The 15,478-nt window shown below is 44.3% G+C and overlaps 1 protein-coding gene across 1 annotated transcript in view; it reads right to left on the minus strand.

Annotated features, from left to right (window-relative positions):
• WWC2 (WW and C2 domain containing 2) overlaps positions 1-15,478 on the minus strand; it is a 159,085-nt gene that overhangs the window by 90,196 nt on the left and 53,411 nt on the right. The gene's annotated exons all lie outside the window — the stretch shown is intronic.

Consider the following 15,478-nt stretch of genomic DNA (forward strand, 5'->3'; position numbering starts at 1 on the left):
AATGGAATAAGAGTCAATAATGTCAAATTGTTGTGAAAAAAAGGCTAATGTTCTGGGGAGTGCTAACTGGACTGATCCATGTCAGACACGGGGGGTGATGGTGCTGCTCTGCTCAGCACTAGTGAGGCCTCAGTTGGAGTACTATTTCCAGTTTTGATCACCAGACTTTAAGAAAGATGTAGACCAGTGGTCCCCAGACTTTTTGGGTCATGTCCCACCCTTACCCGGTCTGTGCTTCCCTGGAAGCGGAGCCACAGCCAGGAGTGACGGCCAGGAGCCAGAGCTGGAGCTGCAGCTGGGGCTGTGGAAGGGAGACAGGCGTCAAGGCCAGGGCCGGTGCTGCAGCTGGGGGCAGAGCCAAAATGGAGCTGCAGGCAGAGCCTGGGCCCCACCACGCCCCCTCAAATGTTCCTCCCCATCCCCTTACAGGGGCACACCCCACAGTGTGGGCACCAGATGTAGACAAACTGGAGAGTTCAGAGGACAGCAACAAACATGACAAAAGGTTTAGAAAACCTAACCTATGAAGAAAGGTTAAAAACAAAGGTTAAAAACTGGGCATGATTAGTCTTAAGAAAAGACTGAGACAGTCTCTAAATATGTTAAGACCTATTATAAAGAGGACAGTTAACTGTTTTATAGGTCCACTGAAGGTAGGACAAGACACAATGGGTTTAATCTGCAGCTAGGGAGATTTAGGTTAGATAGTAGGAAAAACTCTTACTTTAAGAGTAGTTAAGGATATGCCTACACTTAAAACACTACTGCGGAGCACTTGCACCACTGCAGCTGCACAGCTGTAGCACATCAGTGCAGACAGTACCCATGCCAACAGGGAGGGCTTCTCTGTCAGTGTAGGTAATCCACCTCTCCAAGAGGCAGTAGCTAGGTCAAAGGGAGAATTCTTCCATCCATCCAGCACTATCTACACTGCGGGGTTAGGTCAATGTAGCTACGTCTCAAAGGTATGGTTTTTCCACACCCCTGAGGCCTGGTCTACACTACGGGTTTAGGTCGACTTTAGCAGCGTTAAATCGAATTAAGCCTGGATGTCCACACAACGAAGCCCTTTCTTTCAACTTAAAGGGCCCTTTAAACCGGTTTCTTTACACCACCTTCTACGAGGGGATTAGCGATAAAATTGGCCTTTGCGGGTCGGAATTGGGGTAGTGTGGATGGAATTCGTCGTTATTGGCCTCGGGGAGCTATCCCACAGTGCTTCATTGTGACCGCTCTGGACAGCACTCTCAACTCAGATGCACTGACCAGGTAGACAGGAAAAGACCCACGAACGTTTGAATTTCATTTCCTGTTTGCCCAGCGTGGAGAGCACAGGTGACCACGCAGAGCTCATCAGCACAGGTAACCGTGATAGAGTCCCAGGATCGCAAAAGAGCTCCAGCATGGACCGAACGGGAGGTACGGGATCTGCTCGCCATATGGGGAGATGAATCAGTGCTAGCTGAACTCCGTAGCAGTAAAAGAAATGGCAAAGTATTAGAAAAGGTCTCCAAGGCCATGAAGGACCGGGGCCATAACAGGGACACACAGCAGTGCCGCGTGAAAGTTAAGGAGCTACGGCAAGCTTACCACAAAGCCAGAGAAGCAAATGGAAGGTCCGGGGCAGAGCCGCAAACTTGCCGCTTCTACGCGGAGCTGTATGCCATTCTAGGGGGTGCAGCCTCCACTACCCCAACCGTGTGCTATGACTCCGTCAATGGAGAAACACACAGGGAAGACAGTTCGGGGAACGAGGAAGATGAGGATGGAGGTACTGTAGGTAGCTCACAGCAGCAAGGAAGCGGAGAAACCGGTTTCCCCAACAGCCAGGATATGTTTGTGACCCTGGACCTGGAACCAGTAACCCCCGAACTCACCCAAGACCCTCAGGGCACACAGGAGACCTCTGGTGAGTGTACCTTTGTAAATATTTGTAAATATTACACATGGTTTAAAAGCAAGCGTGTTTAATGATTAATTTGCCCTGGCAATCGCGGCCAGTACATCTACTGGAAAAGTCTGTTAACGTGTATGGGGATGGAGCGGAAATCCTCCAGGGACATCTCCAGAAAGCTCTCCTTCATGTACTCCCAAAGCCTTTGCAAAAGGTTTCTGGGGAGGGCTGCCTTATCCCGTCCGCCATGGTAGGACACTTTACCACGCCAGGACAGTAGCACGTAGTCTGGAATCATTGCATAACAAAGCATGGCAGCGTATGGTCCCGGTGTTTGCTGGCATGCAGACAATATCCATTCCTTATCTCTCTTTGTTATCCTCAGGAGAGTGATATCATTCACGATCACCTGGTTGAAATGGGGTGATTTTATTAAGGGGGACATTCAGAGGTGCCCGTTCCTGCTCTTCTGAACAGAAATGTTCCCCGCTGTTAACCACGCGGTGGGGGAGGGGTGAAGTGATCATCCCAGAGAATCGTGTGTGTGTGTGGGGGGGTGGTTTACTTGGGTTTGTGCCGCATGTTAACCTGGAAACCGCAGCCCCTCCTTTTACATTGAAAACCCATTTTAAATGGCCAACCCAATTCATCCTTGATATGGGAAATGCGCTGCTGTTTGAAACCTTTCCCGCATGTTAAGAAGGTTAAAAAAGCCAAAACACTGTGGCTTACCATGGCTGCCTGCAAGCCGAAATATGTTGCCTGGGGCACTGCGTGAGTGATCTCTCATACCAAACCGGCAGGCAGAGGAAAAATGCGACCTTGTAATGACCATGTACCCATTGTTCTCTAAAATGTGTCTTTTTTAACCACCTCTCCCTTCTCCTCCACCAGCTGCAAATGTTTCTCCTTCGCAGAGGCTAGTGAACATTAGAAAGAGAAAATGTAGGACGCGGGACGATATGTTCACGAAGCTGCAGATGTCCTCCCACGCTGATAGAGCACAGCAGAATGCGTGGAGGCAGTCAATGTCGGACATGAGAAAAGCACAATATGAATGAGAGGAGAGGTGGCGGGCTGAATGGCGGGATGAAAAAAGCAAGTGGCGGGCTGAAGATGATAGGTGGCGTCAGCTTGCAGACAGACGGCAAGAGTCAATGCTCCGTCTGCTGGAGCATCAAACTCATATGCTGGAGCGTATGGTTGAGCTGCAGGAAAGGCAGCAGGAGCAGAGACCGCCGCTACAGCCCCTGTTTAACCAACAGCCCTCCTCCCCAAGTTCCATAGCCTCCTCACCCAGACGCCCAAGAACACGGTGGGGGGGCCTCCGGCCACCCAGTCACTCCACCCCAGATGATCGCCCAAGCATCAGAAGGCTGGCCTTCAGTAAGAGTTAAAGTTTTAAAATGCAGTGTGTCCTTTTCCATCCCTCCTCCCCCACCCATCCCAGGCTACCTTGGCAATTATCCCCCTACTTCTGTGAGGAACTAATAAAGAATGCATGAATGTGAAAAAACAATGACTTTATTGCCTCTGCAAGCGGTGCTCGAATTGGGGAGGGGAGGGTGGGGTGGGGTGGTTGGTTTACAGGGAAGTAGAGTGAACCGGGTCGGGGGGGGGGGGGGGGGGTTTGGAGGGTTCATCAAGGAGAAACAAACAGAACTTTCACACAGTAGCCTGGCCAGTCACAAAACTCATTTTCAAAGCTTCTCTGATGCGCACCGCGCCCTGCTGTGCTCCTCTAACCGCCCTGGTGTCTGGCTGCGCGTAATCAGCGGCCAGGCGAGTTGCCTCAACCTCCCACCCCGCCATAAATGTCTTCCCCTTACTCTCACAGATATTGTGGAGCGCACAGCAAGCAGCAATAACAGCGGGGATATTCTTTTCGCTCAGGTCTGAGCGAGTCAGTAAGCTGCGCCAGCGCGCTTTTAAACATCCAAATGCACATTCCACCACCATTCGGCACTTGCTCAGCCTGTAGTTGAACAGGTCCTGACTACTGTCCAGGCTGCCTGTGTACGGCTTCATGAGCCATGGCATTAAGGGGTAGGCTGGGTCCCCAAGGATCACGATAGGCATTTCAACATCCCCAACGGTTACTTTCTGGTCCGGGAAGTAAAACTGAGGATTTTCACTTTTTTTTTAAATTTGAGTGACATTTCATTTGAACTACTCTCAGTGCTTGTTTCCCGGGCCCAGAATCGGCGTTCCATGCCATGAACCTGCCCCAGTGACACCATGATTTCCACATTGCTGGGGCCTGTGCCTTGTGAGAGGTCTATGTCCATGTCAATTTCCTCATCACTCTCTTCGCCGCGCTGCAATCGCCTCCTCGGCTGGTCTGAGTTTCGCCTTGGCATGTCCTGGCTCTGCATATACTCCAGGACAATGCGCGTGGTGTTCATAGTGCTCATAATTGCCGCGGTGATCTGAGCGGGCTCCATGATCCCAGTGCTAGCTATGGCGCCTGGTCTGAAAAAAGGCGCGAAACTAGTATCTGACGGACCAGGGGAAGGAGGGAGGGCGGGAGGGAGGGCGGGCCGAGTGACGACATGGTGTACAGGTACAGGGAATTAAAATCAAGAACGGTGGCTGTGCATCAGGGAGAAACACCAACAACTGACACACAGAATGGTCCCCCCAAAGATTAAACTGAAAACCCTGGGTTTAGCAGGCCGTTGATTTGACGGAGGGAGGGGGAAGCAAATGAATACAAAGCAAATCTATTTTTTACATCTTAAGACGACGGTGCAGCGTGACTGATAGCCCTCGGCATCTTTCTGGGTGCTTGGCAGCAAATACTGGGCGCTTGGCAGTTAGTGTATTACGATGGCCTTCAGGCCTATTGCACAATCTGCTGCTCAGGGAAGATTCTGCTAATGTGCGATGACCCAACTTGTAATAGGACGGTTACCAGTCGTAATACACCATCTACTGCCAAAAGGCAAGGGGCTGGTGCAATGCAGCCCTACGGCTGCCAGCCCCACAGCTGCCAGCACCCAGATCGCCGATGAAGGCTACCAGTCATGCTGCACCGTCTACCGCCAAAAGGCAGTTAGCTGCTGCTGCTGTGTAGCAATGCAGTCCCACGTCTGCTGGCACCCAGATGACATATGGTGACGGGGACCTGAACGGGCTCCATGCTTGCCGTGGTATGTTGTCTGCACAGGTAATCCAGGTAAAAAGGCGCGAATCTATTGTCTGCCGTTGCTGTGACGGAGGGGGAGGGGCCTGACGACATGTACCCAGAACCTCCCGTGACACTGTTTTGCATCATCTGGGCATTGGGATCTCAACCCAGAATTCCAATGGGCGGCGGAGACTGCGGGAACTGTGGGATAGCTGTGGGATTGCTACCCATAGTGCAATGCTCCGGAAGTCAACGCTAGCCTCGGTACTGTGGACGCGGTCCGCCGACTAGAGCACTTAGAGCATTTTATGTGGGGACACACACAATCGGCTGTATACAACCGATTTCTATAAAACCGGCTTCTATAAATTCGAACTAATTTCGTAGTGTAGACATACCCTGAGAGACGTAGCTGTACCGATGTCAATTCCTAGTGTAGACCAGGGATAAGTCTGGAATAGGCTTCCTAGGGAGGTTGTAGAATCCCCGTCACTGGAGGTTTTTAAGAACACGTTAGACAAACGCCTGCCAAGGATGATCTAAGTTTACTTGTTCTTGCCTCAGGGCAGAGGAGTGGATCAGATGGCTTGTCAAGGACCCTTCCAGCCCTACATTTGTATGATTCTATGATGGCTAGCTGGTCACCATCATATTCATTTGGTTTTTTTGCAAAGAAAGTTATGAAGCCAGTTTATGGCACAGGAAATACATAAAATAAATGTACTAATGGCACAACTAAACATGAACAAAAATGTATCCCTAGATGTATTTTATTTTTAATAGTTTTTCTGGTTCTAAGAAGCATTCACATGACACCAGACTTCTCAAGGAATATGTGAGGGAAGGGACAAAAAACATTGCTTAGATAAAAAACCCTTTATCTTACTTCTAGTGTTAATTTCACTTATTTAATTATGACACAAATGCAGAATCCATAATATTGCAAAATATGTGCTGCAGAGACAAAGTCTGAATGTAGGATCATTGTATACCAACTAAAATTAACCGGACAATTTGTTTTTAGTTTCATTTGGCAAAGTCAATTGCACATTGTAAAGTTAAATCAATTTTTCTAAGAAATCTTTATTAAAATCAGTGTGCTTCAATTATAAGCTATTTCAGGTGGACAGTTTGTATATTTATTTATTTAATAACAAGAACAACTGGGGACCTTACTTCCCCAATATTCAAGATCTGTGAGATGCACCATACTTCTATAAAATTCTATAAAATGAAAAACCAACATTTATGGTTTCTACTGGGAGAATTACACAAATAGCAAGATGCTATGTTTTGCCCAAGAAAATTCCTGAGCACTAGAATTATTATATCTCTTATGTACAGTTTTGTTTTTTACTATAACTTTTAGTGCTAACACCAAAGTGGGGACACCAAGATTCATGGCCAACAGCAGTCAAGGTTCAAAACACTTAATCTGGGATAAGAATTTGGGCCAAATAATAATTCAGTGCCAACACACTAAGACTTTTTAAAATTATGTTAAACTGCTCTTGAAGAAAGCTGTAACCAGAAGGAAAACAGAAAACCTTCAGTACAACACATTACATGTGCATGGGAAACAAAATGCTTCATAGGACACAAGGTATTTCAATTTTTCATTAGTTCATTTCAGATATTTATGTTCTTGTTTGCTACAAAGTAACTCTGCCAAGTCTTGGTTTAAAAAAAAAAAAGTCTTTAACAAAAGGAAATGACCTTATCTTCAGCAGATCATACTTCTAGAAAATAAATAATACTGAAATCTTACAACCTACCAGAAGCACAGTGTAACAGTAGACAGGAGAGAATTGGATGTTTTTATTCCAGGAATAGCAATGCTATGGAAGCAATAAATTTTCAGCATCTCCTCTGGTAGACTCAAGTAGCAATGTTGACTTGCTCCAGTGTGAAACACATGCAGCTCTCCTTGGCCAAAGATATGGCAATTAGTCATGGAGGAGGGATGCTGTGTAGGTAGAAGATGAGAGATTTCTAGGGCTCCCAGAAGAAAATACCAGAGAGATGGTAGATTGTTGCTTCAGGTGGACATGAGTACCAAGAGTAAAGTACAGACTCACAGAATTATACAATTCACCTAGGAGAAAAAAATGTCACCTGAAGATTAAGTCACTCCAGTATATTACACAACCAGGGAGGCATGTTCACGTGGCTACGGAGTGGCTGGGTGGCCCGAATTGGGTCTCTTGCCCGATGACCTATGGCTCTTCTTACCTGCTGCTGGGGTGTCGTACTTCCTTGATTTATTTTTGGACACACGTGACAGGGAGTGGTGCCGGGCGGAGCCCGATGCTGGAGTCGTACTGCGCACAGAGGCCGAGGTACTTGGCAAGTCTTGGTGGGACTGCTCAGAAGCTGGATGAAGGGCAGACTCCATGAGCAGAGCCCTCAAAATGACTATCCCACTCCCTCTGAGTCCTGGGCTGAAAGATTTTACAAATACAGCACTTGTTCTTCACGTGTGATTCCCCAAGTACTTGAGGCAGCTGCTATGGGGGTCACTTACAGGCACAGGCCTGTTACAGTCCGCTCAGGGTTTAAACCTGGGAGATCGGAGAATACCCCACCTGGGGCGAAGTCCGCACTGGGACTCTAACTATACTTAACAACTACGACTACTATAAACAAACTATTTACAAGGCCCTAAAGCTCGAAGTCAGTAGAGATGAAACCGCTAGCCCTTGCTATGCAAGGAAAGGCACGCGACTAACTACAAGGGTGGTAAGAAGGAACTGAGAGAGCACGTAGGGCCGTCCGTGCCTGATATACCGACACATGAGCACAGCATTCAAGGGGATGATTAACATTTCCGGTAGATTTGTTTATCAGACAAAAATACATAGTATCTTTTTTTTAAAATAGTGTTCAAATATTTCTCAACTCAGCTAAGCTGACAAAATAATCATTACATGTAACTGAGATGGAAGCCTTAATGAAAAGTTAAAACAAAAAAAAAAACAAAAAAAAAAACACCTGCATTAGTTTCAGGTAGATCAGCAAGAGTAAAAACATGCTACTAGACAATATTGAACACTATAGTTTACATTCCAAAAGCTTTCTGTAAGCAATATTGACATTGTGAAATCCTGCACAATTCAAACTTGAGCCACAAAAAAAGATTCCCAACTACACTTTTGAGAAAGGATTCAAAAGAAATCATTTCCATTTGATACATTTGCTCATTGGGTATCTGAAGAAGAAGATAAACAGAGTATGTTACAGAGGCAGTGGGTTTGACAAAACCCTGTGGCCCTTCAAGATCACACAGTCATAACACATAATATGGTTTCAAAGTTATCTAAAATTCAGAAGATGAAGTAGAGGAGTATATCCCTCAATGATAAAAATGTCACACACAAAAAGAAATTCACATTCCACCAGTTTTATGGATGGGGAAGTTTATGATTTATAAGGAGAACATGGAGCATTAGATTGCAGAGAAAGTGTTCAGAGCATTTTTCCCTTTTCTTCTTCATTCTGTTAGGAACCTGCAGATAAAACAAGTCTCCTCTCCTCCAGCCATTTTCTTCAACTTCCCATAAACTTAAAACAATTCACTCATACTCTCACACACCCCTTTTTCTCAGGATGTTTATACTCAAAGATTTCTACTAGGAATGATGGAACAAAACCATGTCACTGAGGTTGTGGTGTACCAGTCCTCTCTCCATGTCTGGTAACAGGGCTCTAGGAACACGAGTTCAGAGGCAAGCACTATAGACACTTCAAGCACTAGGCTTTACAGGATCCAGCCCTCGGTGGGGTCTCAAAACAAGAACACATACTTCAAGCAACAGAGAATTCTTTTACTAGGACTACCAGAAATAAAAGATGTGAAAACCTGAAAACTCATTATAGAATATGTGTATTTTTTCACTTTCCAAGATTCCTGCCTCTGTCCCACAATAGCTTTTCCCTGAAGTGGATGCATTAGCACCAGGCTGGTGGAGAGAGAAAAGTGATCCTATCAGCAAGGCTCCATACAGTCGGCAAACCAGTCCCAGGCATAAGCTGGTGCCAGAGCCTGGACAAATGTGACAAGAGCTGAGATCCTGTTGCCATGACATTGCAGATTGAGTTACTGCTGTCAAGTAGTTTAGCCAAGCCAACAGTGACTGAAACTGCATGAAGGAGGCAGCAGGAGGATGGAATGATCAACTCCACTGAGTTTTACATTCAGAGTGCAAGGGATCAGGAGTAGGGGCACCATCCCTGTCTGTTTTCTTCCTCTCTATCTCCCTTCTGCCATACTCTTTTTATTCTCTTATTCCCTATCGATGAATCGAGACTGAAAGGACCTATACGTTGCACATTCCATGCTTCCAGAATAGGAGGAAAAGTGACTTAGATAGAAATACTTTTTGGCATGTAGAGGTGTAACAAATCTGTGTAGGGAATTATGAGAGAAGAGGAAGACATACAATGGATTGGAACTTATATTACATAATACTCTAAGCACGTACAATGGATTGCTTTCCATTCTACTTGTAAACAATTAACTAACACAACTCTTCCTGGGCTCCACCTCTCTTGTGTTGTGAAACTGTCCCAGGCTTGTGGTATTGCATATTACAGCGATTATTTATACATCAAATATTTGCTCTTCTCCAAGATCAGAGTGGAAGGGATTTTTTTAATTGCTTTAAGATATTTGTTATTACTTTTCCAGATTAAAAAAAAAAAAAAAAAAACGTAGCAAGGCTTTCCCCCCCCTTAAAAAGAGGGTTTCCTTTCTTTAATACAGTAATGCCCACTATTACAATCAACTACACACAAACACTGAGATGGTTAAGCACATATTCCAAAGCCAAAAGGTAGAAGAAAATATAGTAGATAATCTTTAGCTTTGCATATGGCATAGACGTGTCTAGCTACAATCACTTAATCACACACATGAATGTACAGGACAAGGTTATTTGTCAAAATCTAAACATTTTGGAGACTTTGATTTTGACAACTTTTTTCGAGAAACAAGGCATGGTTCTTGGAGGGCTACTAGGGAGCCTAGGCTTCCAGGGTCCATGGCTCCAGGGGAGCTCTGGGGTCAGGGACTCCAGGGTTTCCAGTATGTATGGCAGCTCTCCACGGCGACTGCCCCACAGGGCCTGGGCTCCATCCCCTTTTGTGGAAAATTCTGAACTTTTTTTTAGTTCCAAATCGAAAAGAAACAAAAATTTTCATACTATCAAAATCCCCCATGAAATACAATGCCTCTCTCCGCCCAGCTCTAGTTTTCAGAGAATTAGGGAAGAGTTGTAGAAATTGGGGGGAGGGATAGCTCAGTGGTTTGAGCATTGGCCTGCTAAACCCAGGGTTGTGAGTTCAATCCTTGAGGGGGCCACTTAGGGATCTGGGGCAAAATCAGTACTTGGTCCTGCTAGTGAAGGCAGGGGGCTGGACTCGATGACCTTTCAAGGTCCCTTCCAGTTCTAGGAGATGGGATATCTCCATTATTTTTTTTATAAATGGGAAAGGAAGAAAATAAAAAGTGGCTGAAACACACTACATCTATTTGAAAGTAAAAGGCACTTGCAGGAAAAAACAGCTATCGAATTCTGAACACAGCAAATAACCTACATTATTCATGTAAGGACAATGCGTGGGCAGCAGAGGCGACACGTAACCCTCTGCTGCCTGGTGCCTTCCCGCACACACCAGCCTCTGCAGCTTGCAGCACGCAGCCAGCACCGGCCAGAAAAGGGACAGGGGATGGAGCCCTACTGCTCTAGAGCTGGCACACAGTGGGGGCTGCGCTGATGGACCAGCAGGGAGAGCGGCTGGCCCTGCGTGCTGCGTCTTCGCTCTGTCACCAGCCTTCTACACCCACACTCATTGGCGGCCACTGAACCCCCATTCACTGCTGGTGGGTGGGTGGCTGGCAAGCAGGGATCCAGCCAGAAGTAGGACCTGCCAGTACTGAGGGGGGGAACAAGGGGGAGAGAGACAGAAAATATGGGACAATTTGCCCATTTTTAAGAAAAAGTTGGGACATCTGCAGGAGGGCTTAAATACGGGACTGTCCCTTTAAAAACAGGACGTCTGGTCACCCTATGCCTGAGTGAATGGGAGAGGCTTGGGATCAGCCAGGGTCTGCATGGGGGAGGCTCCCCAACAATCCTGGCCCTCCCCCCAGAAAAACCTATACTTCTTCCACCCACACTCAACAACCCTCCAGGCTCCTTCCCTCTCCCTTAGCTCCTCCATTACTCCTGACACTCACAAGCCCTTGCACTACTTCTGACAGGTATAGGAAATACAGTTCTGTATTGTAAATTAAATGAATTACTCAAACCTCTGTATTAATATGCCCAGTAAGGAATCTATTTGTTAAAAAATTACCAAAATATTTTTTTTGGTCTATTTTGTTACAGACATACTTGCTGATAGATATTTTGAAATAAATTACTAAAATAATGTAAAAACTGGCATGATTATATTGTGTTATTTTGACAAATAAAATATGCAGAATTTTGCAAATTTTAAAATATTGTGCGCAGAATTATTATTTTTTAAACACAGAATTTTTAATTTTTTGGTGCAGAATTCACCCAGGAATAATTGACTTCTACTCAGTTTAGGGAATATGCTTTATACAGTCACTTCAGAAAGAAAGAAGGAAATGAGGACTCTTCTGTTAGGATACCTGAAAAATCACTTTTAATCCCAAAATTTCAGGAGGTAGATGTAGAAAACAAGAGGCAAAATGACCCCACACATATCCATCACTGTTTATGGCAATGTCAGTGTCTAATTTTGGGTGTTAAAAGGACACACAAATTGGAAAACTTATTTCTACCTGAGTTTATTATATTTATTACAATCGTACATAACATCTGAGGCCTGGTCTGAAAATAACTCAAAAGTTATATTGGCATAGCTACAACAGTCAGGGGTGTGCAAAAAAACACAACACACTCACAAGAAAGAAAAACGCAGTATGACATATTCCCAACCTGATCTCACCCATTTCAATAATAATTTTAATTAAAATAAAAAATAAAATTAAAAAAAAAAAACACACACACTTTGGTGAAAATTGTTGCTATCTAAAAGTATGGAGCAGTGGTGGGCAGTGCACAGCTCGCAGGTTGCCCACCACTGGTATGGAATATTTCCAGCTTCCCAATACTTCCTAGCAAGTAGATGTCTAGAGCACGGCAGACAAAAGTCTAAACCAGGGTGGCCAACCTGTGACTCTTCAGCAGTTAATATGCGGCTCCTTGTATAGGCACCGATTCCGGGGCTGGATCTACAGGCGCCAACTTTCCAATGTGCCGGGGGTGCTCACTGCTCAACCCCTGGGTCTGCCACAAGCCCTGCCCCCACTCAACCCCTTCCCGCTCCCTCCCCTGAGCCTGCCATGCCCTCGTTCCTCTCCACCCCCACATCCTCCTGCACATCATGAAACAGCTGATCGCGAGGTGTGGGGAGGGAGCGGGAGGTGCTGATCGGCGGGGCTGCCAGCTGGTGAGAGGCACTGGGAGCAGGGTTGGGGAGCTGATGTAGGGCTGCTGACGTATTACTGTGGCTCTTTGGCAATGTACTTTGGTAAATTCTGGCTCCTTCTCAGGCTCAGGTTGGCCACTCCTGGTCTAAGCCATCGATATTTGTAGCGTTTAAACTGTTTTTTTGAAAATCCCATGACTTTTTTTTAATAAGTGTTCAACACCGACATAGCACTGTTTCCATTGAAATCAGTGGGAGTTTTACCATTGACATCACTGGGAGCAGACTGAGGCCAACACTGAGCTCTTTTGAAAATCCCACTGTAAATTTCCCATCCTTTATAGCTGTTAAAGAAACCATTATTATTTGAACTAGTATAATACTGTCTTCTGGTTGGTAAACACACCATCCCATTGTCTAGACAGGTGCTCACTATCTTGTCGCTGCTTACTCAGAACTACTGTTACTCAGAACCCTGGGGGCAGCTGAGAAACTGACAAGAATCATGTTAAATTAATTTATTTGGGGGAAAGCTGTGAGCAGGTAGAATAGCAGGATGATGCAAGGAAAAACAAAAAAAAGGGTGGATGGGTAGTAGAACAGTGGACAACTCCCTCCTGCCTGCAGAATAAAGGAAGCAAGAGGGGGCAGGATAGGAGAAATTGCACTCTCTCTCTCAGCTGCTGGGGGATTCACATTTAACAGACATCTCCTACTCCTACTTAAAGTGGAACTTCAAAACAAACTCCACAGCCAGCAGCTTGGTAGGAATCCCAGTGACTTTCTCCATTCCCTGTGGAATTTTACTAAGGCACTGCCCCATGGTATTGTCATTGGTGGGTCTTTATCCCCGTTTATCACACCTATTAGCCAGAGACCAATTTTACTCCCAACTAGCCAGTGTCTGATTTCTTCTCTCCCCCCGCCCCCTTTCATAAAATGCATTTCTTTTATCATATGACACTTGGAGAATGACAAAGACAAAATCCATGATTAGTACGGATGAAAGAACAGAAGATAAACTAGAACTACAAGGAAGGTTATCCACCATTCTAAGACAGACTCAAGAATTCCACTCTGGGCAGTACAGCCCAACAATCTGTCGAGGACGCAGCAAACAGAAGCAAACGTTGCTTTTTAGAAAGATGGTGGTACTTTTTGCAATTAACCACCCCATACCGTTGTTTATTTCAAAAACATCAGAGTAACACATTCATTCCAGTCAGGCGAATTAAAGCTCATATAATCTCAACGTTTGGCATGTTAGACAAATGACCTGCCTCTGACCCTTATCACAGGCTGCTTACCTCCCAGCGACTCAGACAAAGAGTGCTCTCTTCAGAACACCACCTCAAACATGCCACATAGTTACCATCTACTGCTGTCCAAAATATCATAAAGTTGATAAATTTCACTGAAATTACAAGGCAACATAGATTTAATAAAACAGCTGTACATGTCAGATCTCTCACTCCCAAACAATGGGTAAAAAAAACAGTTGAACTAAACAAAAACCCAACAAACCTATCTGCATTTCATTACCATCCATCAAATACACTTACAAAAAAGGGAAGTTAGCTAAAAATACTTCTATTCTGTTGCAGTCACAGGAAAGTATAAGCATGTACACAGCTGAGGAACACACAATTCTTCTATAACCTGTTATAATTGGCAAGTGGGAATAGTCATGTCTCAGGAATTCTTACTGTGACAATTTTAAAGCAAAACCATGCACATCTAAGTTTCCATGGAAGTGCAAAGGAGCACTTATAAACAACATGGCCTCTGTCCATGTACAGAAACAAATTATAAAAAGAAAATTTTTTTTTTTTAAGGTGAAGATTTTTAAATAGTGACTAGTAATTCTGAATGCCTCAATTGTTAATTGGTGTCCAACTTGAAATACCTTAAAAGAAGCATGATTTTCAGAGTGGTGGTATTCGAGCTTTTTGAAAATTAGGCACCCAGAAACCTAAAGCACTCAAAATCTCACTAGTCATTTTTGAAAATCCAAGTTTATGAACACATCAGCATTCACACTGAAATTCCTGACATGTACCCCAAGTCTGTGCACTGGGCTGTATAATGCGATTTGTAGTAGTAATATTTTGCATTCCCTCAAAGTATATTTAATTTGGATTCAGTGGCACTGTTTTTTTAAAAATCATTAACAATTCCATATTCTGATTTTTTTTAATTACATGAACAACCAAAGCCAAAAGTCTTAGAAAGAGAGAAATGAATGTGAAAAAGACAAGTTTGCTCCAACAGTGTTGCTCAGTTTTAGAAACATATTTTTTCCCCTTCCTTGCTTCCAAAGAACAGATTTGGTAAAATACTTCCCTACTTTTATAGTAACATATTAATTTAGAATATTTAAATCATAATAAAAGACAAGTGAGAAATCTCTGCTTTCTTTTACTTGGTTACACAAGAGACTTTTAAAATGGCACAATATGCACATTTTAGATTCTAAGGAGCCTTTTTGTGAAAATGCTGAAGGCATCATTCAGTATTGAACATCTAGGAATGGAAAAGCACAGAAGACAAAATACTTACAGGAAAATTATTTACCTATACAAATCTGATATACATTAGATTCCTACATTTTCTAGATCTAGACACAAAACCCAATGCAACTCTGAAAATGTAAGGGGTAGGAGTAACTGTTCTATTATACCAACAGAGCTCCCTACAGTGAGCCTATTGCATGCAGCCAGTGGAGTCACACGAAGGATGAATTAGTTCCAATGGCTTTATTTTTCCAAAATACTGTAGATGAAATAATTTGCAGCATAGAATCTATTCTAAAAGAATGCTGTTCTTAAAACTACAGTATGTTTGCCAGTCCTCGTTTGGAAATTACACTGAGTAAGCACTTCTACCCAACACCAGCTAATCTTCACTGGTTCTATCTGCCATTAGATTGAAGCTGATGTTTCATTCCTCTTCTAAGATTTCCTCTGTTACTGTGAATTACTGAATGTTCA

This window comes from Malaclemys terrapin, chromosome 5 (genome assembly GCF_027887155.1).
Source record: "Malaclemys terrapin pileata isolate rMalTer1 chromosome 5, rMalTer1.hap1, whole genome shotgun sequence".
Lineage (NCBI taxonomy): Eukaryota > Metazoa > Chordata > Testudines > Emydidae > Malaclemys > Malaclemys terrapin.